Source organism: Desmodus rotundus, chromosome 10, assembly GCF_022682495.2.
Source record: "Desmodus rotundus isolate HL8 chromosome 10, HLdesRot8A.1, whole genome shotgun sequence".
Lineage (NCBI taxonomy): Eukaryota > Metazoa > Chordata > Mammalia > Chiroptera > Phyllostomidae > Desmodus > Desmodus rotundus.
In genome coordinates this window covers 55,621,749-55,647,443 of record NC_071396.1, presented here as the reverse complement: position 1 = coordinate 55,647,443, position 25,695 = coordinate 55,621,749, and the positions used below count along the sequence as shown (strand labels likewise).

Sequence of the window (25,695 nt, the reverse complement as noted above, 5' to 3'; positions counted from 1 at the left end):
TTCCATATGTGGTTAGGCTAGCTCTGGCTTGTTTGTTCCATTTGTCTTTCTGTCTATTCTTGCACCAATAAGACATTTAAAAATTTTTATTGATTCAAAAATGTCTTTATATCAAATTAATTTCTCTTATTTCACCTATTTTTCATAGTTTTCCCAAGTGGGTTTTATAATCAATTTTATCTCTAGGAAAATAAGAACCTGAAGGCATTTAATTTGAGCTCATTAAGTATAAAAGTTAACTTTGGGAAGATTGAAAACTTTATGATGTTGGTTCTTCTTAGCCAACAATATGAAAAATATTTTTATTTGTTTAAGTCTACTTGTGTGTCATTCAAAACTGTTTTACAGTTTTTCTCATGTGGATTTTGATGCAGTGTTATTACTATGAAAATAACAATATGAAATTATTATTACTCTTATAAATGGGCTTTTCCCTCTGTTGTGTCTCCAAATAGGATTTTGCTTATATGTCCATTATTTTACTTTCAACTTTTCCTAATCTCTTTGATTTGGGTGTGTCTCTTGGTTGTGTTGAATTGTGCTTTGTTAGCCAGTCTGAAAATATTATAGGTGTATTAAGCCCATTTACTTTTATCAATGTACTTGAGAGACGACCTCAGTTTTGTCACATTGTTTTTATGTGATGTGATGTGTGTGTACAGAAATAGTATTTCACTATGGGCCTATTTTATTTGCTTGCCTTATCTCCTTTTTTTGATTTATCTTTTGGTATTTAGGAAGGTCTGGAATTTTGGTCTAATGGCTATGCTTAAATTAACACCTTAATGTAATACACTTAAGGTCTTCTCTCTTGGGTGTTGTCTAATGTCCCCTTACTAGAAGCAGTATTGAAATCAGCTAGCAATCTTCCCATCCTTCTCCCATAGTAGCTGATATAATTTGATGCTGGAGTAATGCCATTTCCCTCAATTAATACTCATGATGCAATCTTGGAGCTTAATCTCCTTTCTTGATGTTCTTTCTTTATCTGTTTCCATTTTGGTTGGCTATTCAAACAGCAGTATCTTTCCTCATTCCTCTTCCTGACCCTTCCTCCCACAGAGCCTGGAGAAGTGTGTAGGCTGGGGGGTGAGACCCGATTTTGACATGTGAAGGGGATCATTTTAGTGATCTGGTTTTTTAAAAAGATTTTTGAATAATCTTCTTTATTTTAAAATAATTTCAAAACCAGAGAAAAGTTACAAGAACAGGACAAAGAACTTGCCCGTAATCCCTCACCCAACTATTAATATTTTGATTCATTTTCTTTAACATTGTCTCCATACATGTTTTTAGTAACATTTTTTCCTTTTTAACAAGGAATTTTTGACACTCTTGAGTGCTTTGTAAATGGATAGATAATTTCCACTATGGGAACAATAGCCACTGTCTTTTATTACTTTGGAGGAAACTGAGCAGGTGGCAGTTTTTAGATCATCCATGAGTCTGGACCCTAGGAGCCTGGGACCCATCTCAGCAGACTTCCTGTGCTCAGGTTTCATGGGAAAGCTGCAGTGCCGTCTGCACTTTCAAGGGACACTGCCAGTGTGTCTAATGGACTGTCATTGGGAACTCAAGTGGACTGAAGAGCCGTTTCCCAAATATTCTGAAATTCCCATGCCAGCATATGCGAAAGGGAAGGGGCTTCCTTCAGCTTGACCAAAATTGAATTTCCCATTACCAACATAGCCATCTGATAAAGAGATGTAAAATATGTGACTTTAAAAAAAATATTCAGTGTCGTGGAGTAAAATTATGACCTGATCTCATGGAGCAAATTCATAACACACATATGAGATAATAGAATGGAAGCATAAGATATCAAAACAGCAAGCTGGTTCCGGATAGAAGATAAAGGGGAGCCTGGAGTTATCCCTTGAAGTGCTGGAGTGTAGCCATCAGAGTTTTTTGTTGGGTGCCTACAACCTGGGGTGTGGAGAGGTCTGCTGGGCATGTTGCTGATTCAAATACACATCTCCTTCCAAGTAGGTCTGGTGGACTTCAGAATCTCTGCACGTTGTCTTCCTGTCTCAAATGTTTCTCTCGCCTCTGAAGACTCTCTTCTGACCTTGTGTGAACTTTCCTGGTGCCCTGTTTACCCAGACTTCTGCCTTACTCATCTGTCATAGAATCAGAACCTGGGCACTCGGTGCCCAGAACTAGAGAAGGGACCCCAGTGAGGATGTGTTATCCCAGGGTTCAAAGCTGTGTTGGGTACGTATTCTGGAAAAGCTTTAGAATTCAAGTAAAATTGGATGTCAGTATGAAATTTTTTATGGCACAAAGCTGGAAGGAAAACCCTGCACATCACTGGAAAGATCAAGACTCCTTTGAAGGTAGGGATGCTATGGATGTGGGTTGTATTTTCTGTCAGATCCATTTTCTTGTTTTTATTGGCTCTTTTATTTCTCAGAGCCCTTCTGTTTTGAGATGAAGTAAACGCTGCAATTTTTACTTGTTTCCAATTTTTGGTGCCTTTAATGAATAAAATCAGGCAGACTCTCTCAGGCAGTCCCTGTCCTCCTCTCCTTCCACATTTTTTATTACACGGAGAAGAAATGAGAGGGAGAAAGAAGTAGCTATAAAAGGTGGAAATAAGCTCTCATCATTTGGAGTGGTTGTTTTTTTTTTTCACAGGCTCTGTGGGGAATTCTGAACATTAGCTTCAAAATGCCATTCCTATGCCAAAGCTGCTTTTAGATTTGACTTGTTGGAACCCTTTTTGTGAACTCCAGCATTGGTAATGGGAAATGTTGATTCTTGAAGTAGAGAAAGGGTGATGTAATGGCCTAAAATCTTAGGCTGGATCTGTCCAGAAGTTTCTAAAGTGGAAGAATTCCCAATCTTTCTCCCCCTTGCTGTTAAAGATGATAATGGTTTTTCCCTTTTCAGTACTTACCCCTTATGTGTCATTCTAGACTGGATTTTTGCATTTTGGTGATACAAAAGTGGAGGAAATTGGGAGGACAAGAAGGGTGAGATGGGCCTTTTCTAGGGCTGAATGACAAATATTTGGAAGAGTTTGACATGTGAGCCATGGAAGAAGTTGTCTATGAAAGAAGGGGAGGGGGAAGGAAAGTGAAAATTTAAAATAAATTATTCCCGAGTTCAATATCCCTAACTTATGGATTTGAGAATACTAGTAAAGAACTGGAGTTATTGGATATTTAAAAACTATTATTAGTTTCTGGACTGTAGTTCTTCGATTGCAATAACATTCTAAGACTAGTCCTCATGGGAGCTGCCACCATAAGGTTTACATTTGAATTTCTCTTTATGATACATTTATTTCTGGTCTCTTATAGAACATTTCCTTAGGTCCAGTCTGGAGGATAGGTTACATTTCACACGCATACCAACTGTGACTGAGTAGTGTAACTTCTGGAGATCGGTGATGAGGATTATGAAACCCTGCCTGTTTCTTAGTGGGAAAGAACACCCTGATTGATTAGTAATGTCTGTGCAGGTATGAGATGCTGGTGTATGTTTATATGTCACAGCCTCTTCCACAGACATTGGAAAACATTCTTCTATGCTTTTCTTGTGTCACAAAGCTCATATGAGAGAGAAGACATGCAGAATTCTGCAGTTTGTAACTGCCTTTTGTTGTCAAAACTAAATGGCAGAGTAATATCAAGTTGTAATAGAATAGAAGGAAGTGAGTTAATTAACAGGAAAGGTTTTCTTCCCACAAGCTTTATTGAGATACAGTTGACATATTGCATCGTGTAAGGTTAAGGTGTACAATGTGTTGACTCAGTTTACTTACATATTGCGAAATGATTACTACCATAGTGTTAGCTAACACCTGCATCACATCACGTGATTATCATTTCTTTTGTGTGGTGAGAACATTTAACACCTATTCTCTTAGCAACTTCCAAGTTTAGAATAAAGTATTATTAACTGTTATCACTATGCTGTGCATTGAATCCCTAGAATTTATTCATCTTTAACTGGAAGTTTGTATTGTGATTAACATCTCTCTGTTTTCACCCCTAACCCCCTGCCCAGCCGCCTCTGAACCTGGTAACCACCATTCCACCCTATTAATATGAGTGCAGCTTTTTTAGATTCCACTTATAAATGAGTCATACAGTATTTGTCTTGTTCTGTTTCACTTGTTTTATTAACACAGCAAAGAGTTTATGTAAGGAGTCTAATGTTTAATTGGGTTCTGTGAAATGGAAGAACCAACCTTGATTTCACTGCTCTGTTGGACCTAAACGTTCCACTGGTGCTCTGAGCACAACATAGACTAACTGGGCTCACAGAGTCGAGTGCTTTATTGTATGAATTATTCACGTTCACTGCATCCACTGCCTGGAATCTCTACAGCAGTAGCTCTTAACCTTTTTTGCCTTAAGTTATCCTGCATTTTTAAAAGCGTTTTCCTCTTTATAAAGGCAACTTTTCTAAGAAGAATACCTCTGTAATTATAGGAATTTGGTTTGTTAAGGATAGCTTCCATTTCTGGGCTAAATGTTTTATATATGTTAGCTTATTGAATACCTGCAAAAATCTTGTGAGATAAATATCGTTGTCCACATTTTATGCTGAAATAACTGATGCTTGAGAAGTTACATAATCAACAGACACAGTTTGCTCTATGAAGATCTCCCTGTTTGTATATTGCTGAACTTGAGCTCTTAATCTTACACTATACTGCTAATTTGTTTACTTATTTGGTTATTCATTATTTACAGCACATTTTAAGGACTTGAGAAGACTGTGGTTTTTTTCTAGACCCAGCTCATGAGATTGGAGCATACCATGAATGGGTTACAAAGATCTGGAGCTGAGTCCAACTCCATGGAGTTGGCGGAGCTGAAGCAGACTGACAAGAAAGGCCTGGAGCCAGGAGATAAAGGGTCAAGGTATGACTCTGCTTAGGCAGATCAGTAGTGAAGAGGTTAAGAGAACAGAAAGTGGAACTCTTGCTTTCTCTAATTTGTTTCTTAATTCCACCAGTATTTTCTGAGAACCTGACATGTGCCACAGAGTGTACTAGAAATCAGGGCTATAAAACCAGTAAGCACAGAATCAATCCTTATCTTCCTGGAGCTTATAGGCAGCTAGAGACTGAATGTTTATGTCCTCCCCAAAGTCGAATGTTGAAACCTAATCCCCAGTACAATGGTATTAGCAGGTGTGGCCTTTGGGAGGTAATTAGGTAATAAGGATGGACCCTCATGAATAGTATCCGTGCCTCTATAAAAGAGACCCCAGAGAGACCTCTCACCCCTTTTGCCATATGAGGACAGTGGGAAGACAGCTGTCTTTGAACCAAAAAGCAGGCTCTCACCAGATGCTGAATCTGCCAGCATCTCGATCTTAGACTTCCCAGCCTCAGAACTGTGAGAATAGATGTTTGTTGTTTAAGCTGTCTAGCCTGTTGTTATAGCTGCCAGAGCAGAGTATGACACAGGCTAACGAGCAAGATGCCATTAATCAATTAGCCTCTCAGATAAATGTAAAGTGAAACCATAGTAAGGGTTGTGCATGGTGCTGAGAGGGTCTAAAAGAGGGATTTGACACCATTAGAAGTCACAGACGGCTTCTTTGAGGAAGAGATGGTTTAACTGAGATGCAAAGCATGAGTTAAGTTGGTGAGGAGTAGAGGGAAGAGAATTCCAAAGAGAGGCACCAGCCTGTGAAAACCATATGGGAAGAGGGTATGAAAGAAGCCAATGTGGCTAGAGCAGAGAGGGGACAGGAGCTGGCTGGAGAGACAGGTGGGGGACAAACTGTGCATGGTCTTGGGCCATATTCAGGGTTTTGGTTTTTATCCTGGTAACTACAGACAGCCACTGATGGATGTTAAGCAGGAAAATGGCATGACTAGGTTTAGATTTCAATGAGACCATCTGGCTGGGATGATAAACAGCCTGGAGGAGGACAAGGACAGAAGCAAGTAGTTCTGTTTGGGCAATTGCAGCTGGATCTGTGTCCAAAAGCACTGTCTTCAAAGAGGACGTTAATAGGAGTTTTTCAGTCCTCCATGGACTGGTAACATTGGGATCAAGGCATCTAAGCAGTAGCTTTGGAGACACCTGTGGCTGCCTTGTATTGACAGTCATTGGCTGCAGTGTAGCCAACATCCTGTCTGCCCTTTGCTGTTTGATCCAATATTCATAATCTGGCATTTTTCAGTGCCAGTCTTCCTCCATGTGCCCACTTAGTTTAAAGGTAATTCCATTCTTTCTTCTAAGGAATTGGTTCAGGAATATGTATGTGACATATTTCCAGCCAATGAGAAGTGGAGGGTGGTTGGGAGCCCAAGGATGTGCTTCTGAGGAAAATTTCTGTCTTGTGAGAGAAATCCATAGGAAGTGACTCTGGATGTGACATCTGGAACTGCTGTAGCCTGTGGAAGGGGGAACTGAGCGATGTGAAGGAACTTTAGACCTTAATAGCATCATTAAGCTATTAGTTGACCAAATCAATCATCCTCAGAGCTCACACTGCCTCTGACCTTCCTGTTATGTGGGATAATTAAGTCTTTAATTTAGACTTAGGTTTATTCTATTCACAGATGAAAACATTGAAACCAATAAACCAGCTGTGTGGACTGGGAAAAGCTAATTAGTGTCTTTGAGCTACTTTCCTTGTCTGTAATGTAGATAAGCAGTTATACTTGTTGCACTGAAATATGTTTGTGAAGATTTTACTTAGTGCATCCTATGTGTTTAGTCCTGTGCCCAGCCAAGAGATGCTGAATAAGCCATTGCTATGGGATGGATAATAGTCCTTTTTCATATATGGGTTAGTGAGGATTGACTCCAGTTGTATTTGTCACCCCATGTCTACAGCTCACACACCAGCCAGCTTTGGGAACTAACTAACTAAATAAATACTCTGCTTTCTTTTTTCCTACCCTGATTTATCTTGATTCTTGGCATTTTGTAAGGATATGTAAATGTGCCCTAGACTGCCTGGATAACATTAATTTTTTTTGCACCCTTGATGTTACATTTCAATGTAATCAATTAGATTGGTTGTGTAGATGATTCAACTTGGTTATTAGAGTATGAGAAAACATCAGCTGGAAGGTTACTGGAGCCAAACATCTTTCTTTTGGCTGTGACCTCCTGTATTTTGTTGAAGGATTTCACACACATGTCCATCACTGTGTGGGGATCATTTACTCTGTTGCTGGGGAATACTGAATTAATTTTGTTAAGTCTTGAATGTACAGGTCAGTAGCCCGGTTCTTTCCTGAAACCCTGGCAAGACTTTTAGACCACTGTGAACACTTCACAAGCTAGGTTGACACTCCCAAAATGAACTGGATGATTCAAAGTCCAACCTTGCTTTTGAGCATCAAGCCTGAAATATTTGTCTCCCTGCCCAATGCCACCCCATTCTTTGTCTCTATCTGAATTCACCGGGTGATTTCTAAAATTGTGCCTTCCTTTGGATATGTTCCTAAAGGCCATGTGCACTGGCTGGTGTTGGATGCTAAGCCTGTCTGCAAGTAGCATACTTTTGTCTACAGGAAGAAAGCTAATATTTGAGTGCAAGGCATGGTCTAGGGGATTTATGTGATATTATTATGTTCATGTAACATAGGAGGATCTGGGATCAGAGAGATGAAATAGCCTCCTGGTCATTAGTGAGCAGGTTGTACAGAGAGTTTGAAGCCAGACTTGCCTCACTCCAAAGCCCCTTTCCTGGAAGAGCAGCACAGCAGAGAGAGAGGCAGTGATGACATGGTCGAAAACATGGCTGCAGTGGCGGGTGCCGGTGTCCAGCCAATGGCTTTGCCACTTCCTCACCAGAATCCTAGACAAGTTACTTAACTGCCTTTTGACTCAGTTTCCTCACTGATATAATGGAAATAATACTAATGCCTGTGTCAAAGGGCTGCTGTGAGGATTAAATGAGCAAATCTATATTTGAAGTACCCAGCCTGGTACAGAGAAGTGCTAGGTGTGTTTGTTAAGTAAAACACATATGATGTGCTCTTTGCCACTAGGTAAATGTGTCTGAATTGCACTATTGCCACGTTGAAATCAATGTCATTGGTGTTTTGTAATAGAATTAGAAATAACTTTGGACAAATTGTTTTCTCATGATGATAGAGCCAGAATATGGCAGGCTGGAATTTGAATGCAAGTCTTTAAAACTGGAAAGCCAGTTTCTACTAGCTCAGGTACAGAATGGGATACTTTGAGGAGTTAACAGAGGAAAAAACCCTCAATAAAAGTATTAATTCTAAGGCTAATGTTCATGCATCCTTCTTAGACTTTTCAGAGATTACCTATGAATGATCAGGGATTTTCTTTGCATAGAGACTTAAAAATCAAATATGATTCCAAGTAGAAGTTCAGGAACAATGCATGTATGTCTGTATTCATTAGAGATTTCCCATTCCCTTTTTTTTTTGGTCTTTCACCATTAACAAAAGCTTTTCTTTTCTTATTCATTTTAACTGCCTTATCATTTTTGCTGTTACAGTAAGAGGTTTTCTGTATTTTGAATTGGTCACACATAAGCTGTTTTTTAATGACTGCATCAGTTCTGAATCAGTGTGCTATAAATAAACACAAAAACAGGGATAAATTTCATTAGCAAGTAAACATAATACATCTCAAAGAATACTTCACATAAATTCCCTTCTGTGCTTGTCAAGCAAGGAGTCAAGAAATGCTTGTTTTTGCAAGCTGCACCAAGACTCATAAATTGCTTCACAGAGTGGGGAAATATTCCGTAAACACAGACAGTTAATAACCATATTCCCAGGAGACTGAAATGGAGCTCCTATGCACTTCCAAAGAGTTCAGAAAAGTGTTTGTCCTTATACTACCGTTGAAGTCTCTGCCACTGAGTCCCAGGAAGGGGTGAGGCAGGCTCAGGCTGGTAGGGAAAAGAGACATATACACTCAAAATTCATCATTTTGTGTGTGTATACAGTTGTTATAGATTTCCTTTCTGGCCTAGATTTCTCCCTTTTCTGGAAACAACACCCCATATTTTTCTGATGAACCCAGTCTCCCCCACTGTCAGTATCTTTGGTTTGGGTAGAGTTGATTATCCCTCCTGCTTCAGGCATGAAATTTGACCCAGAAACTGGAAAAGTAGCAAATTTCATCTCATTCACCATGATGGTTGGTCCAGGGGGAGGCAGATGGTCTAAGACAGCCCAAGAAGATTCAATTCCAGGACTTCTGTTGGAATTATTAAGAACGAAAATGTCCTATAGGTAGACTTTTAGTCGAAGCGGCCCCCAAGTGGGAACCAGACTTTTGGAATCAGGCCAACAGAAAGATGCTTTGGAAGGAAAGAAGCAGGCGTGAAGTTGCCATTTGGACACCTTGATTTGGTTATGTCTGAAGACTCTGTCTCCAAACTTCTCATTAACACGAGGGAAGTGTATTCCATTTTCATGTTGATTTGGAATACTTCTTATTTCTTAAGCTAGTTCGATAGGTTTATATCACTTGCAGTGAAAGGATCCTCATTAAAAGATTGTGATAAAAAGCACCAGTATAGCTATATGAACAGAAGGTCTTGGTGTATCCTGTATGGAGAGACTAAGGGGTGACACTTGAATTGAACTTGGAAGAGTGTATACAATTTCACAAGAGGAATGTGGTAGGTGAAGCCATCTTAGAGAAAAAGAGCAAGATGTGAGAACAGAAGGGGCATTTCACAGAATGTGAGAAATTTGGGGTGACTGGGACATAGTGTTGTGGTCAGGAGTGATGAGATGGCCTGGAGCTCAATGCTCTAGGGCATTATCCACCACACTAAGGACCCTGGGCCATGTGAGCCACAGGAGGAATGATGTGGTTAGACATGCTTGTTCGATTACTGACTATGGTGGCAGAATGGGGTATGATTTGGAGTGAGTGACCTATAAGCAGGTAAGCCAACTTGGATGCTATGACAAGAACTCTGGAAAGAAATAGAATATTCACAGAGTAAGGTCAGTAGATATATGGTATAATTTCTGTCTTTCCCCAATCCCGCATCTAAGATAGACTTTGCTAATTGGCCAATCTTCTTCCCAATTTGGTGTTTTCAGCCCTGTGTTCCAGACAGCCATTCCTAATTATCTGTTGATACTGCTACTCGAGTTGAACTTTACCTACTATTCCAGTCCATTCAGTGAGTAGTCGATGTGGATGCTATAAGGAGAAGGGAAGGAGAAAGAGAGGGAGAGAAACACTGATGTGTGAGAGATACGTTGGTTGCCTCTCACGTGCCCCCAACTGGGGACCTGGCCCATGACCCAGGCATGTTCCCTGACTGGGAATTGAACCAGCCATCCTTTGATTTGCAGGCTGGCACTCCATCCACTGAGCCACACCAGCCAGGGCTTCTGGCTTGACTCTTGCTTTAGGTTCTTTGGGTTGTAGTTTAGAGCTGAAACTCTTCTTTTTTGACTTGTTGAAGTAAATGGGTGGTGTTTGCTGAGCAGGACAAATACAGGGTTGGGCAAAAGTAGGTTAATAGCAATAACAATAATTAATAAATAAATAATACAAGAATAAACTGTGTTTTGCATACTCACAGCTGTAAGCCTGTATTTTGAGTGAAATCTTAGTCTCTGAGAGAGACTTCCACTTTCCACTTTCCTCCTTCTCTCAGAGCAAACGAGAGCTCTGGCCTAGCACCCAAAATAAAGTTGATGGACTCCATGGGGGCCATTGTCTAGCTCAAGCCACTTTTAATGGGATGGGAAGCACCTGCATTTCTTTGAGGTCACAGCTTTAAATCTGACCTGTGGCCATAAGTACCACCACCTGAGAGGTTTTTGGCAGCCACTGTGAAATGAGTTATGGATCTCAGGACCATTTCTAGTAGCATGAATCCACTTCAGCAAAGCCATTCCGGAGTTATTGCTGGAGAGGGAGTGCTAACGTGAAAGACAAAGGAATGAGTGGAGGTAGTGCTGCTCCATCCACCCGCTAAGAGGTTCCCTGCCACCACTTGGAGGCCCTATGGGTTAAAGGCTATGGTGAGAGCTTCCATTGCAGAAAGGACCCTGGCAGGCAGTGTGGTGTGCATTCTTTTGCTGGCTCAAAGGCATGGATTCACAGGGCAGGAATCTGAATGGCTTTGGAGTTAAGAAAAGTGGCCTGTCCCCTGGATCGGAGAGAGGAGCTGTTTCCCCAGATCCATAAGATAAAGGATCTTTAGAGTCACATCTAATTTGCATTTTATTTATTTATTTATTTATTTTTTACTTTGCTAAAATTTGTGTTTTATTTCTACCACATTAATAAAAAAACTAGGGTAAGCCCCCATCTGCTCCCTATCCCTCAAGTACCTACTTTAAAAAAATTTTTTTTAAATTTTTATTGTTATTCAATTACAGTTGTCTGTCTTTTACTTCAAGGAGAGAAATCCCCAATTTGGGCAAAACCAGAGGCCCTGCAGGAAGGAACCTGGGTCTTGGATATGAAGGTTTAAAACTTTCTGAAGGCTTCCCTCATTCTGCTTGTTTTTGCTTGTTCATATGGAAAGGAGAATGCACAATTATTTGGGGGAATCCAGTGTTTTCAACAATAAAGAAGATTGGGTCTATAGCAGAGGAACAATTGGGTATTTCAACAGCCTGTAAGTGTCTGTGTTTTTAGAAATTCAAAGAAAACCTACACACGGTATTGTGTATAAAAGAATTACTATTTATCAGCAACAATAAGCCGACACTCCTTCTATATGATCTCATTTACATTCCTCAGCAATGAGAGGGACTTACTGTTATTTACTTAATTTTACAAATGAAGTAACTGAGAGTTTAAAGAAGTCATGTACCCAAGCTACACGTTTGTAAACCAGGAAGCCCGGATTTAATCACATATCTGTGTGATTTCTAGGCGCGTGCTGTTTTCACTCTACTCAGATACTTCATGGTATAGAAAATGATGAGCTGGAGCAGATACCCCCAACCATAATAGATGGAAGTCCCTAAAAATACTGGGCTCTGGGTACTCTGCTGAGCACAATACAGGTATTTCCTCAATTAATTCTCAGAATAACACTATACCTTGAGGTCAGTTATTTGCCCATTGTATAGATGAGGAGATTCAGAGATTCCAATAACTTGCTCAAGGCCTCCCAGCCAATAAATGATGGAGCTTGGATTAGGATTCAGATCCGTCTTGCTTCAAAGCACATACCCTTAACCACCAAAGCTGGCGTGGTACATAGACCTATTAATAGTGACACATGGGATTATTTTAGGGAGCACATAAACAGATACCTTTAAAAGATGTTATTTAAAATTAATACAGGTAAGTGAGATGGCCAGTTCTAATGGTGGTGATGTAGTATTTACTGTTTTAAAATAGATTTATATAAATTAAAAAGTGAGTTGATTTAAATAAAATATTACAGTAGTAGATAGAGATGGCAAATATGGTAAGGTGGACTGAGGTTAGGGGTCGGTGTGGTCGCTAAGCTGTTTTTCAGCGGGGACTCTGCGTCCTCCAGACTGAGGCCGGGGGAGGCTCAATGAAGTGCGTGGGCTGCAGGTGCCACCCCCAGGGTGGGGAGAGGGCCTGCCTAGAGTCAAGAGGAGCCTGGTTGCCTGGGGGCCTTGAAAGGAGGCAGATCCTTCTGTTAGCTACTTGCCTTCTCTCCAGTGTTACCACCTGGGGACCAGTGATCCTGTTTGGTCTGTTTCACTTTTAAAATTCTGCCCAAATGTCCACAAAGTCTTACCGCTTCCAAGAAGTTTCCCTCTGAATCCCTACTGCCTTACCCCCTGTACCATGAAACCTGGTATTTCACAATAATATCTGGTAATTTCCTCTTATTTTTTCCTCTGTCATTTGTGATCCAGGATGGCAAACATACTTAAAATCAGGTACTAACTTGGAACCTGATGGGTGGTGGCTGTTGAAGTGCCGCCTGTAAGATCAGCAGGAAAGGACACCATGATGAGGTAGACATGTCTATCATGGGGCAGGTTAGGGGAGAAGGGGCACATTTGTCACTCCTGATTCTCGATTCTCCAAGTAGATGGTGACTCTCTGAGGGAAAGACTCAGGGTTTCTCTATACATTGTACTTCCCTCATCATGTAGTATGCTTATAGATTCATTGATTTTCTCTCTCATTTTTCTTGAACCTGAATCTGGAATTCCAAGAGAATCAGAAGCCGTCATGTTAAATTTCACCTTAGATTACAGGTATAGAGTCTGTACTTCTGGTTTGGAGACCGAAGTAGATGCTGAACACAGAGCAGTCACCCTTTTTTCTTCCCTACACTGCAATGCAACAAGTTCTGAAGAGGGTGTTCACAGATGAGGGGCAGGCGAGAGCAGGGAAGGGAATAGACCAGATGAGCAATATCTTCAGTACAAAATGAGCTTGCATAGAAATATTTGGGAGACAGTATTTTTCATATGCAAATCAATCGTATTCAATACTTTTTCCTTTGATGTCTTCCTGGTTTTCTGTATGACTCCACTACTTGCTTTAAAGAGCAGGTGGCCAGCAGGCAGGAATGGTTGGTTCATGGCCATCTTTACTTGATATTTACTTGATATCTCATCAGTATCGTGGTAAGCTAAAGAGCAGTGGCTGTCAGGAGTCATTCTCAGTGGGATATTGATCTAGACAGGTGACTGCACTGGACCCAGAGGTGTCCAGTCATAGCTGGGCAAAATGACCAGTGACCTCCAAACAGAACCCTGTATATCTGTATTTAGTTTATGCACTCCTTGACAAAACTGTCAAGGCTCTGCTCATCCCTCCTTTAGCCGTGCTGTGTGTATTCTCTTTGCTATCCTGAGATGTTTACTACCTTCAAGGTAGGCCCCTTTCTTCTAGGGAAAATACACCCTGCTCCTTCTATTTTTTTTTTTCCTCCCTTTTAAACTCACCCAGCAGGTCACATTGCTTCAGAGTTTTTGCTCTTAACTTGTCTATATATCATTTAGAATAAGTGATTCTTAGATAGCTCATGTGTTTTCCCTTCCTAGTGGTACTTCCAAGCATAATGCTTTGTTTTTGGTGGCTTGTTTGTGTTTTAGGTCATGGAATCAGGCTTGTGGTATGAATCTCAGGCCGTGTGATAGGCCAGTGGAAGAAGTGTTTTGGGTTACAGAGGTTTCCATTGAATCAGATGGTGAAGCAATTCATTGTCCTGCCTGACTTCTTCCAGAAAGCAGTCCTCCACGAGCAACCCTGGCAGAAGAGGGCTGTCAACTGATGATCAATAGTTATGCATGAGTTGTTTTATCTTATGGTTAAAGCCATGTCCATTGGAATATAGAGTTAGGTGGGTCATGTAATGCTGCATAGCATTGGGGACAGCTTGGTGCAAAGAGGAGACGCAGAGTACACCATCAAGCATATGCCAGAAGAGACTGTGTTTATAGAAACACAGAGAAAACCAGGTGTACATGTTGTATTCATGTGTGAAGGGCAGAGTTAAAGCAGTAAATGCTTTCACTTAAATAAATGTTGAAAGTCACAGTTTAGAGCATTTGGTACCTTTTCTCTATTTCCAGAGACTAGCTTGATGCCTGACATAGGAAGACACCCAAGAATGGTTTTGTAATCTATGGAATAAGATTGAGGTTAGTTCTTGCTATTTACCCACAAGGGCTCAAATATAAAGTAATCTTTGAATGCTGGGTGACCCTGCATTTTCTCCAAAGAGAATTAGATGTTTAAAAAGGTATTTTTTTGGGGGGGGGTCCAATTGAACATACACACTTCTGAGTCTAGAGATAAAATAGTTGCTGATCTACAAATAATATTTAAGTTATTTAGTTCATTTTATATATATATCTCATGAGTTAATGTATTAATTTAGAAGTACGTTTTTCCAGTTTTATATATTTTTAGACAGTTTTATTCAAACTCTTCAGATGCATTTGACATTGTTCCCTCTTCTCCTGCTCCTACCACTTCTGACGACTCATGTTGTTCAAAGGAAACTTAGGCTGTTGCCCAAAGATATTTCATAGTTGACAGTGTAACACTGAATTATGCAGAACCCCATTGGCACCAATCAGCCTGATTCTGGTTCTGGGATCCATTAATTCTTTATTTCAGGAGTCCTTTCGGTGGTTTAGAAAGCACTGCTGTTAGTGTTGGGGCCATTCAGTGAGCACACTTTTTCTCAGGCTTCCCATCAGTAATAGAATGCAGTAAGAAACTTCCTCGGATTTACTTTTATTTATTTATATATTTATATATTTATATATATAGATATATTTATTTATTATGTTTTTAATTCTTTTACCTTATTCTTTATTTTATTGTTTTAAATTTATTTTTCAATTACGTTCAGTGTTATTTTGTATTATTTTCAGGTATACAGCATAATGGTTAGAAAAGCATATATTTTACAGTGTGTTGCTCCTGGTATTTTTGGGCTCTATTCTGTCTAGAAAATTAGGAGGAGGGCTGAGGGCTGGGGGCTGGTGCAAGAGGTGCTGAACAGGGAAGAAAGGCGCGGAGCGTGGTCCAGCCCTGGGCTACACTGTGAAGATTTTGGAACACAGAGCTAAAAGGGGTTGTGGAGATAATAGGATCCAACACTCTCATAATTCAGAAAAGAAACACACTCAGAAAGTCTAGGGGAGGCTCATGTCCCAGGATAGGACTCTTCTTTTCATGCCAAAGCCCATACGCTCAACCACTGCACTGTCTGTTCTCCAGGGAAGTACGTGTGATTCCTGCTCTTGCTCCCTATTAATTATGAACCTTCAGGCAAGAGACCTAGCTTCTGTGAACCTGAGCTTCATTATCTTCAAAATGAGGCAATAATCCCCATGGTGATTTTGGGAGTGGAGATGAAAGAATACATGTAAAGTGCTTGTCATTATTTCTGACATAGTAGCTCAATGGACAGTACCTGCTCGTATTGCTACTACTAGAGTTATTGCTGTTATTTTGTATCTGTGGGTCTTTTTCTAGGCAGGAGGTGCCCAACTGCTACCCTGTTCCAATTCCTTCCCACCTAGACCCACTATACTATGGTACTAAATAGACGACAAAAGTAGAAACAACGAGGGGTTCTGTTACAGTGTTGAATGAAGTTGTATTATATGGTATTCACAACAGGTCCCTTTCTTCTACCTTCGGAACTCTTAGTCCTCCTTTATGACTCAGATCAAATGTCACTTTTTCCAGGAAGCTGCCCTGTCCCTGCTCTGAATGCTGGAAATGTGGGCTAAAGGTGAGATGGTGTGTGTGTGTGTTAATTCAAATGCAGTGAATAGCTAAGTATTATCCAAATATTGTGATTTAGTCACTTGACAGTTTGACTTGAAACAAAAGATAACAAAGTATTTTCTATCCTGTGGTGCAATAGTAGGACATCCTGAAGCCAAAAGTCTTTTTTATTTATCCTCCCTGTTTGAGGAAAGCAGCCCAGCTCCTGACAGACGCCCTATATTGGATGTTGGGACAAGCTGGTCATTAGTTCCAATTAACAAATGTCTCATTGCTGCTCACTCAGTATGTGAAATGGCTAGAGATGCTCCAAGAGCCCTGAGATGTCAGCCTGGCATTCTGGAAAAATAGGGCAGCTGGTTTTTTCTGTTTCTAGCTGAAAAGCACAATCCAAAAACATCCTTTTCTGTTCATTTAAATTGCTCTATCTAGAAAAATCGATAGTGCACTTACATGAGGCTGGGTGCCCAGAGGCCATGTTCTCAAATCCACGTCTCTCCTTCCAAAAGTGAAGGGTAAGTACAAGGTAAGTGCAAGAAGCAGTTGAAAGAATGGGACAGGAAAGGCTGCTTGTGGCTGACGCTGTGCCCTCCCTCCCCTTCTCCTGAGCTTGGAGAGGCCTTTTTCTCCTGGCTCCCACCAGCCTTCACTTATGAACATGAAAACTTCCCAGCAGTTGGGCCCAAGCCTGCTTTTGAAAATGCAGTGAACTAATATTTGTTGAACACCTACTGTGTGCAGAGGACCATGACAGTGTCTGTGGACTCCACCTTAAAATAAAACAGTAGTCTAGTATGGTGAGAAAAATGTACACATAAGTGTGCAGGGGTGAGATGGGAATCCCTGGGTTTCTAATTGTGACCTGAGGCCGAAAGGAACCAGTCACAAGTTCCAGATGGAGGCAGTGAGATATTGGTACCAGCCTTAATCCTGCCTGGGCTATTGGCAAGCACTCTGTGGGGTCCAGGGACTAACCGTCTCTTATTGCCAGTTAGAATGTGAAATGCACGCTGGCTCTGTGATCTCTGGCTGTGCCGTTCCTGTGTGATGTGGCCCCCCTAACTTCAGCCTCATCTCATGCCGGACTCTGCTTTGCTCCCTGTGTTCCAGGCACCATTCTTCTCAAGTCCTACTGTGTCTTCCTCAAACCTCCCAGCTTTCCAGTCCCAGATGACATACCACCTCTTCACAGAGACTTTTCTGGAACACCCCTCCCCCCCGCAAACAATTACCTTTTATCCACTGCCCTGTTTTATTTCCTTCTTAGCACTTCTTAATCTGTAACTATCTTGCTTACTTATTGGTTTACAGGTACTGCCCCACCCCTGTGGGAATGTGTGTAAATCCACGCTGGGTAGAGCTGGGCACTAGATTCAGGAGGGGTCGGGGCTGGGTCTGTGCAGGGGCTGGGGCCTGGTGGGGGCGGGAGGTGGCGTTTGACTGCCTTTTCTCTCTGCCTGTGGTTTTGCTTTCACTCTGCTTCCTTTAATGTCTTTTTTCACATTAACAATTGAGTCCTAACAATTGTCACATCAACATCTTATAATAAAAAGAGCTATTTTTAGAGCATGTACCCAGGAGTGCCTTCTTTCTCTTTCCCTCCTTAGCTAATTGTCTTTGCAGGGATGTTGCCTTCTTCACTGTTATAGCTTCAGTGCACATGGCCTGGCACACAGTAGGTACTCAATAATTGGTAATGGAATGGTCTGCCACATAATGGCTGTATGACTTCAGCATGTTCTATGACTTCTTTATTTGGTTTGTTTATTGATTGATTGATTTTAGAGAGAGAGGAAGGAAGGGAAAGAAGGAAGAGAGAGAGAGAGAGAGAGAGAGGAGGGAGGGACGGAGGGAGGTAGACAGAGAGAGAGAGAGAGACATTGACTTGTTGTTCCATTTATTTATGCATTCACTGGTTGGTTCTTATACGTGCCCTGACCGGAGATCGAATTCACAACTTTGGTGATGTTTGGTGATGACTACTAACCAACTCAGTACCCAGCCAGGGCCTGTGCCTTCTTTAAGTATCAGCCTATTAACCTGTAGGATATGGGAGTGGAAGGGGGAATAATGGCACCTCTATTGCTGAGATGTTGAGAGGAGGCAGGAAGATAAAGAATGTAGATAACTAACATGTCATTGGTGATAGGATGGAAATTTCATGAGCAGAAAGGGGCCCTTTTGAGAATCTGTCTGCCCCGGAGAAGTGACCTTGGATGCCCTGTCCCTGAGGCAGAGGCAGCAGTCAGGAAGTCTAGAGCTTGGCCTGCTGAGCCTGTCAGCACTTACCAGCTCGTTTCCCTTTCAGCTGATGCATCCTGGGCAGGGCCAGAGGGTGCAGTCGTCCAGTAATTGCCATGTCTGAGTCTGTCTTTTTAAAAGAAATATGAACACTTTCTTTTTCCGCAGTGATTCTCTGTTTTAACAAAATCCACAGTTGGACCGATGCATTCATGCTGATCCATGCAGTGCCAGCTCATGTCTGGATGTGTCTTCTGAGCACACATGGAAGAATTTTAGGATGCACTTGTAAGTGGACTTACAGAGCTGAAAGGTGTACACATCCTGTTTACCACAATAATTAAAAAAAATGTATACACATGCTTAGTTTCACTAGTTACACCCAGTTTCTTACCCACATGGAGGGTGAAACAATTTCTGCTTCCCCCGTTACTGTGTGCAAGTCCTCATTTCTCTGCATTGCAGCCAACACTTGGCTTTGCCACGTTTGCATTTTTTGCCATTAATGTATGTGAAATGGCATCTCATTGTTGCCTTAATCTGCATTTCTCTTATTAATGTAGCTTACCATCTCTTACGTTGTATTGGTCATTTAGATGTTCTGTTCTGGAACTTGTCTGTTGGTATCCTTTATCTATATTTCTTGTTTTTTTTCCTTATTGATTGGTAGTAGTTCTGGATACTTATTCTTTGTCATTTATATATACATATTGCAATTTTCTCCCTGGTTCTTTTTTTTTTCTTTTTACCTTTTTAAATGTTTTCTAATTTTATTTTTATTTGAACAACAGATACAACATTGTATTAGTGTGAGGTGCACAACACAGTGCTTTGACATTTATATAACTTACAAAGTGATCGTCCCGATAAGTCTAGTGCCCACCTGACACCATACAGAGTTGATGCTGTATTACTGACTATATTCCCTGTGCTGTACTTCTTGGACCTGTGACCTGTGACTGTTTTATAACTGCCAGAGCGATTAGCAGTGTTCAACTGAATTGGATTTTTTAAAAATATATTTTATTGATTATGCTATTACAGTTGTCCCATTTCCCCCCCTTCATTCCACTCCATCCTGAACACCCCCTCCCTCCCACATTCCCCCCCTATAGTTTATGCCCATGGGTCATACATATAAGTTCTTTAGCTTCTACATTTCCTATACTATTCTTACCTTCCCCCTGTCTATTTTCTATCTACCATTTATGCTACTTATTCTCTGTACCTTTCCCCCCTCTCTCCCCCTCCCACTCCCCTCTTGATAACCCTCCATGTGATCTCCATTTCTGTGGTTCTGTTCCTGTTCTCGTTGTTGGCTAGGTTTGCTTTGGTTTTTGTTTTAGGTGTGGTTGTTAATAACTGTGAGTTTGCTGTCATTTTTACTGTTCATATTTTTTATCTTCTTTTTCTTAGGTAAAATCCCCTTAACATTTCATATAATAATGGCTTGGTGATGATGAACTCCTTGAACTTGACCTTATCTGAGAAGCACTCAGGGTTTATTTCTTAATATTTTGATTTAAATGATTGAAATTCAAGAGAACTAGATGATTTGCAGTGAAAAGTCTTTCTCCCACCTTTGACTCAAGTTACCCAGTTCCCTTTATCAAAGACAAATAACTTGACCTTATCTAAGTGCTAAGTGCTAAGAAGCACTTTATCTGCTCTTCCATTCTAAATGAAAGCTTTGCTGGATAGAAGAGCAATCTTGGATGTAGGTCCTTGGCTTTCATGACTTGGAATACTTCTTGCCAGCCCCTTCTTGCCTGTAAGGTCTCTTTGGAGAAATCAGCTGACAGTCTTATGGGAACTCCTTTGTAGGTAACTGTGTCCTTTTCTCTTGCTGCTTCTAAGATTCTCTCCTTCTGTTTCATCTTGGGTAATGTAATGATGATGTGCCTTGGTGTGTTCCTCCTTGGGTCCAGCTTCTTTGGGACTCTCTGAGCTTCCTGGACTTCCTGGAAGTCTATTTCCTTTGCCAGATTAGGGAAGTTCTCCTTCATTATTTGTTCAAAGAAGTTTTCAATTTTTTGGTCTTCCTTTTCTCCTTCTGGCACCCCTATAATTCACATGCTGGAACATTTCAAGATGTCCTGGAGGTTCCTAAGCCTCTCCTCATTTTTCCGAATTCTTGTTTCTTCATTCTTTTCTGGTTGGATGTTTCTTTCTTCCTTCTGGTCCACACCATTGATGTGAGTCCCAGTTTCCTTCCCATCACTCTTGGTTCCCTGTACATTTTCCTTTGTTTCTCTTAGCATAGGCTTCATTTTTTTCATCTAGTTTACGACCAAATTCAACCAGTTCTGTGAGCATCCTGATTACCAATGTTTCGAAGTCTGCATCTGATAGGTTGGCTATCTGTTCGCTGCTTAGTTGAATTATTTCTGGAGCTTTGAAGTGTTCTGTCATTTGGGCCTTTTTTTTTTTTTTTTTTGTATTGGCACGCCTGTTATGTAAAGGGGCAGAGCCTTAGGTATTCACCAGGGTGGAGTAATGCTTGTTGCTGCACTGTGATGCTGTATGTGGGGGAGGGGCTGATAGGGAGCAGTGGTGCTTGCTCCACTCTCTACTGGTTTTCAGTCACTCCCTCCGCCACCCATAATCAAATTGGGCCCTTCTGGTGCTGCTTCCCAAGTGGGTGGGTTTTTGTACATTCTAGGACCCTGTGGGTCTCTCCAACGACCTCTCCTGTGAGGCTGAGAGTTTCTCCCACTGCCGCTTCAACCCCCACAGGTGTTTTCAATCAGTGGTTTGAGGCTTTATTTCCCAGTACTGGAACTCTGGGTTGTGCAGTCTGTCACCTGGTCCACCAGCTGCTGCCTCCCCGGCCAGCTGCAGCTTTGCCCACCCTGCTCCATAATCTGCCACCTCTCTGGGTCTGCCAGCCGCCACCTTGCCTCGAGTCCTCTCTGCCTGGCTGCCCGTCTCCACCCCTCCTACCAGTCTGGATGAATGTTTCTTCTTTATCTCCTTGGTTGTCGGACTTCCACACAGTTCAATTTTCTGTCAGTTCTGGTTGTTTTTTGTTTTTAAATTCTTGTCCTTTTTTTGGTTGTGCAAGGAGGCACAGTGTGTCTACCTACACTTCCATCTTGGCTGGAAGTCTCCTGAATTGGATTTTTCTTCTCCTTGGTTCTGACTGACTTATATTTTATCTATTGATGATGCCTTTGTGTTGAGAAGATCTCTTACATTTTAAAGTTATCTATCTTTTTCCTGTGGCTGGTACTTTATGTACATGTTTAAGCAATCCTTTCCTAACTCAAGTTGTAAATGTATCATTCTGTATTTTCTCAAATTTTAAAATTTTGCCTCTTTTACATTTAGGCTTCAACATACCAGGAACTCTGGTATAAAATATGATTATAATTTAAATTTATCATTTATTGAACAGGCCATCTTTCTTCCTTGAACAAGCTATTAGTAATCTTTCCTTCCTCCCTCCCTTCCTCTCTTCCTTCCTTCCTTCCTTTTCTTTCTCTTTTCCTTCCCCTATAAACCTACCTACCTACTTATCTCATCTGTTTCTGGATTCTATTCTATTCTATTCTATTCTATTCTATTCTATTCATTGTTTATTTTCCATGTGATGATATCAAACTGTACTAATTACTATAGTTTTGTTATTGGGGGGGGTGAATTCCCATGTTGTACTTGAAAGTTGTCTTGAATACTCTTGACCTTGCCTTTTCCAAGTGAATTTTCAATTGTTCTGGAAAAATGTAGCTTTCTTTATATTTTGATTTTCAATTTTTCATAGAGATACTGATTCCAAGGACCATTTGTGTACTATTAAAATAAGTGAAGTGATAAATGCCAATAAACATAAACCTTAAACTTGGGAGAGAAGAGAGGTGCTGGAGACTGTGCAGAATTGAAGACCACATGTCCCGTTCAAAGGGGGCAGGTTCCCTTCAGCTTCAGCTGGTTTTTGTAATCTGGGAGTAGGCATTCAGTGCTGGAGAGAAAATGAAATCTAAGCAAATCTGAAAAGTTGATGATTTTTCAGTATGGAATTTTCCATTTATTAAATGTTGGTTCAATGTTTTTATAAAACTTTGTATGGACCAGAGAAAACATCTCTGCAGGCAAACTCCAGGCAGTTCCCTGACATCGGACTGGAACAGTTTGCAGATCACATTGAACAGAGGAAAGGAGGAAAGAAGGCTAAGATTTGGGGCGAGGAATCTTGGGGCCATAATGAGACATTGAGGTGCTATGTTTATATCCTCATTGGATCCAGCGGATAGTCCCAAAGCAATCACTCCAATATCAGATCTTTAGTCTCTGAATCCTTGAGATAATTCTCGGGGAATTTGGCATGGGGCATTTTACCAAGAGGCCTCCAGGTGGCAGAAGCAATGCATTCTACCTGTTCTTGTGCCTCTGACCCCACCCCCACCTGCCCTTCTCCCTCTGGTTTTCAAGCTGTGTTCTGTTTTCTTAGAAGTGGGTTTTATAGAATCAACCCACTCTTCCCCACATCCCTAGTGCATCCAGTGTATAATCTTCATATTTCTGAAATTGTATCCTAACAACATGGTATGACCCAAAATTGTCTTCCTAGAGTTTTCTGTAGGAGATACTTGTTTTCTTTCTCTTAGGTGCAATTTTAAACTTGCTATGTAGGGATCTGCATAAGTAGTCTTTTGAAGCCAGAGTTACACATTTTTACAAAGATCAAGCTATCTCTTGCTCATTTTGGTTTTTATTTCACTACTGATTCTCTTGAAGAATAGACCCTTAGATTTAAAGCACTGTGTAATCCAGATGTAAACCCTCATCTAAGATCTAGCATACTACCTTAGCCTGGTTTGAATGGGCTGCAACCCAAGCTGTCATGAACTCCTGTGCCAAGAATTGGCAAGTATTGAGCAATGGCTCCACCTATTTTCATCATAGCAAAAACAAGTGAGGACAACAGATCATGGCTTTTCTGTGATTTCTGGTAGCTAGAAAGGATGTATGTTATTTACAAGTTTTATTTGATAAGGACTATGATGCCAGTGATTGTGTCATCATGAGATACAAAAATATAGACCTATTCTAGGTTCCTTCCATCTTTTTTTTGTTCACAGAATCTACCTTGCTCCAGACAGATTTTGATAAAGGAAACATTCACATATCGCACTGACTCATATTGATGGTACCTTCCTTCACTCAACAAACGTTTAATTCTGGGTTCTGGGGATAAAGTAACATTCAAGACAAATGCAGTTCTTGCTCTCCTAGAGTTTACATGACACAGCAGGGAAGGGGACTGACAGTAAACACCCAAATAAATAAAATTACTTCACATCGTGACAAGTACGTGGAAGAGTGCTCAACAAAAGAACGGGCTGGGTGTGGGGGTGTGTGTGAGAGTGTGGTGAGGAGGCCTGTGTTGTCTAGGATGACAGCTGCTCAGAATATGCCACAACAGTGGGTGCCATCCTCACGTGCGCAGAGCACGAGTGCCGTAGTGTTTTCTTGTGCCCACTTAGTGAGGGCACAGCATGGAACAGCTTAAGTGAAGTCTCTCTCAGGCTTTCTGAGACGATCGCAGGAGGCACCCTTGGTTGTCATCTTAGTGATACTAGTAGCAGCATTCGTAATGCAGGCGCCTGGGAAGTACATTATAGGGAACTGTTCCACGCGTGGGAAATGTAGCCCAGCTTCCACTCAGAAAAGCCAGTGGGAGTGAGGTCCAGCACGCAGGACCCATGCCCATGGATAGGTTTTCTCGTGGGGAATCAGGTCTGCATTGTACCTAGACTGCTATGAGACTTGCTTTTGCTAAAACTCCCTCACCTGGGATTGAGGCAGCAAACGTTTACTGAGTATCTTTAACTTCCTAAAGTCTGTGCTAAACCTCCCAAGTATGGAGTGTAACCAGTTCAACCACTTTCCCACTTGAGCTGTAACATCCTTCTCTTTGAAGTCATTGCCAGCATTCTTTCCTTTGTTGTCTGTAAAAGGTAATCACCTACAGTGAACCTGTGCATAGTAAATGAGGACCATCCTCAATGTAATGTGCCCAGAAAAACAATAACAGCCTGTCCAGGCAGGGGTTGGGCTCTCTCTTGGGCTCTCTCTAGCCCTCTTGCCCTCTCTCACTTAGAGAGTGGCCATGCTGTCCCTTTTTCTCCACAGGATTTCTGTAGTCCGTGTGAATTTGTCTATTGCTGCCACAACACACAGATCCCGCTAGCTGGGATTTGCATCAATACATGACCAGTGCTTCCACATAGGGGAGACTTTGAAACAGCACTCTCCCTTCTCATCTGCTCAGAATGGTGGTGGGAGCTGGTGGCCTCCGTGGGTTCTTGCATGCCCTGTTCAGGATCCTCTCTATCCTTAGGTGCCATCTCCTTCTTAGGACTGGTTTTCTCTTCCAACTGGTTATTTATTATTCATTTCATCTTCAAAATCTTTTCTTCTAATGGTTAAGTGTATATTCAGTTCTGAGAACTGCTTTCTCTGGCAGAGAGAAGTCCCAATTCTGGTCAAGTTTTTGGGACTTTTCCAAGGAGAGAAAAAAAAAAACAATTGAAAATATATAGATAATGTAGGGTAGAGATGAGGAGATTGGGTTCTGGGATCTGAGAGATTTTGGTTTGAGTTGAAGTTGCCAGGTGTGGGGCACTGCAAAAACAGCTTGACCTTTTAAAGATTTTATTTACTCCCTTTTAAAATGGGGACAGTGGTAGTATCTACCTCACTGGATTTTCATAAGGTTTGTATGAAATAATGCATGTAAAGTATCTGTTACATAGGGCCCAGTAGATGTTAGTTGCTGTTATTATCATTATTTCAGTGTGTCCAAAGACCCTGAGGACTGATCATCTTTTCATGATTAGATTCTGACCTGAATCAAATGTGAAGTATTCCGATTGGAGGAACCCTTGGTCGAACTTCCTAAATGAGGCCTAGCGACCTTTATTCAGATCCTGTAAGTGGGTGAGGCTTATTCTCTGCTCGATGGTGTCCTGTGTTGAACACTTGACTTCCTCCTTCCATTAATAGAATGGTTTTGATGAAAATACAAAATTTGGAAATAATGGAAATAGCCTGGAAGACGAGAAAGAATGATTATCTCAACTCCAAAGAAATTATTTGCATTTAAAAATATATTAATTCAGACTTGGCTGGTGTGGCTCAGTGGATTGAGTGCCATCGTGTGAACCAAAGTCAGGGCACATGCCTGGGTTGTGGGTAGGTCCCCAGTAACGGGTACGTGAGAGGCAACCACACATTGATGTTTCTTTCCCTCTCTTCCTCCCTTCCCCTCTCTCTAAACATAAATAAATAAAATCATATATATATT

The 25,695-nt window shown here is 41.2% G+C and overlaps 1 protein-coding gene and 1 long non-coding RNA gene across 6 annotated transcripts in view; both read left to right on the top strand.

Annotated features, from left to right (window-relative positions):
* PRELID2 (PRELI domain containing 2) overlaps positions 1-25,695 on the top strand; it is a 336,985-nt gene that overhangs the window by 138,335 nt on the left and 172,955 nt on the right. The window contains exon 7 of one of the 5 annotated variants that reach the window (XM_071219503.1): positions 4,747-24,917. The exons of 3 other annotated variants lie outside the window; for them this stretch is intronic. The gene's annotated coding sequence lies outside the window, so the exon portion shown is untranslated. Of the gene's footprint in view, positions 1-4,706; positions 24,918-25,695 lie in introns of those variants that run through there. One more of the 5 variants, XM_071219504.1, reaches the window with a different exon arrangement.
* LOC139440319 (uncharacterized) lies at positions 4,758-24,917 on the top strand. The gene is made up of 2 exons (XR_011650472.1): positions 4,758-4,877; positions 16,104-24,917. It is a non-coding gene; the product is annotated as an uncharacterized lncRNA (long non-coding RNA).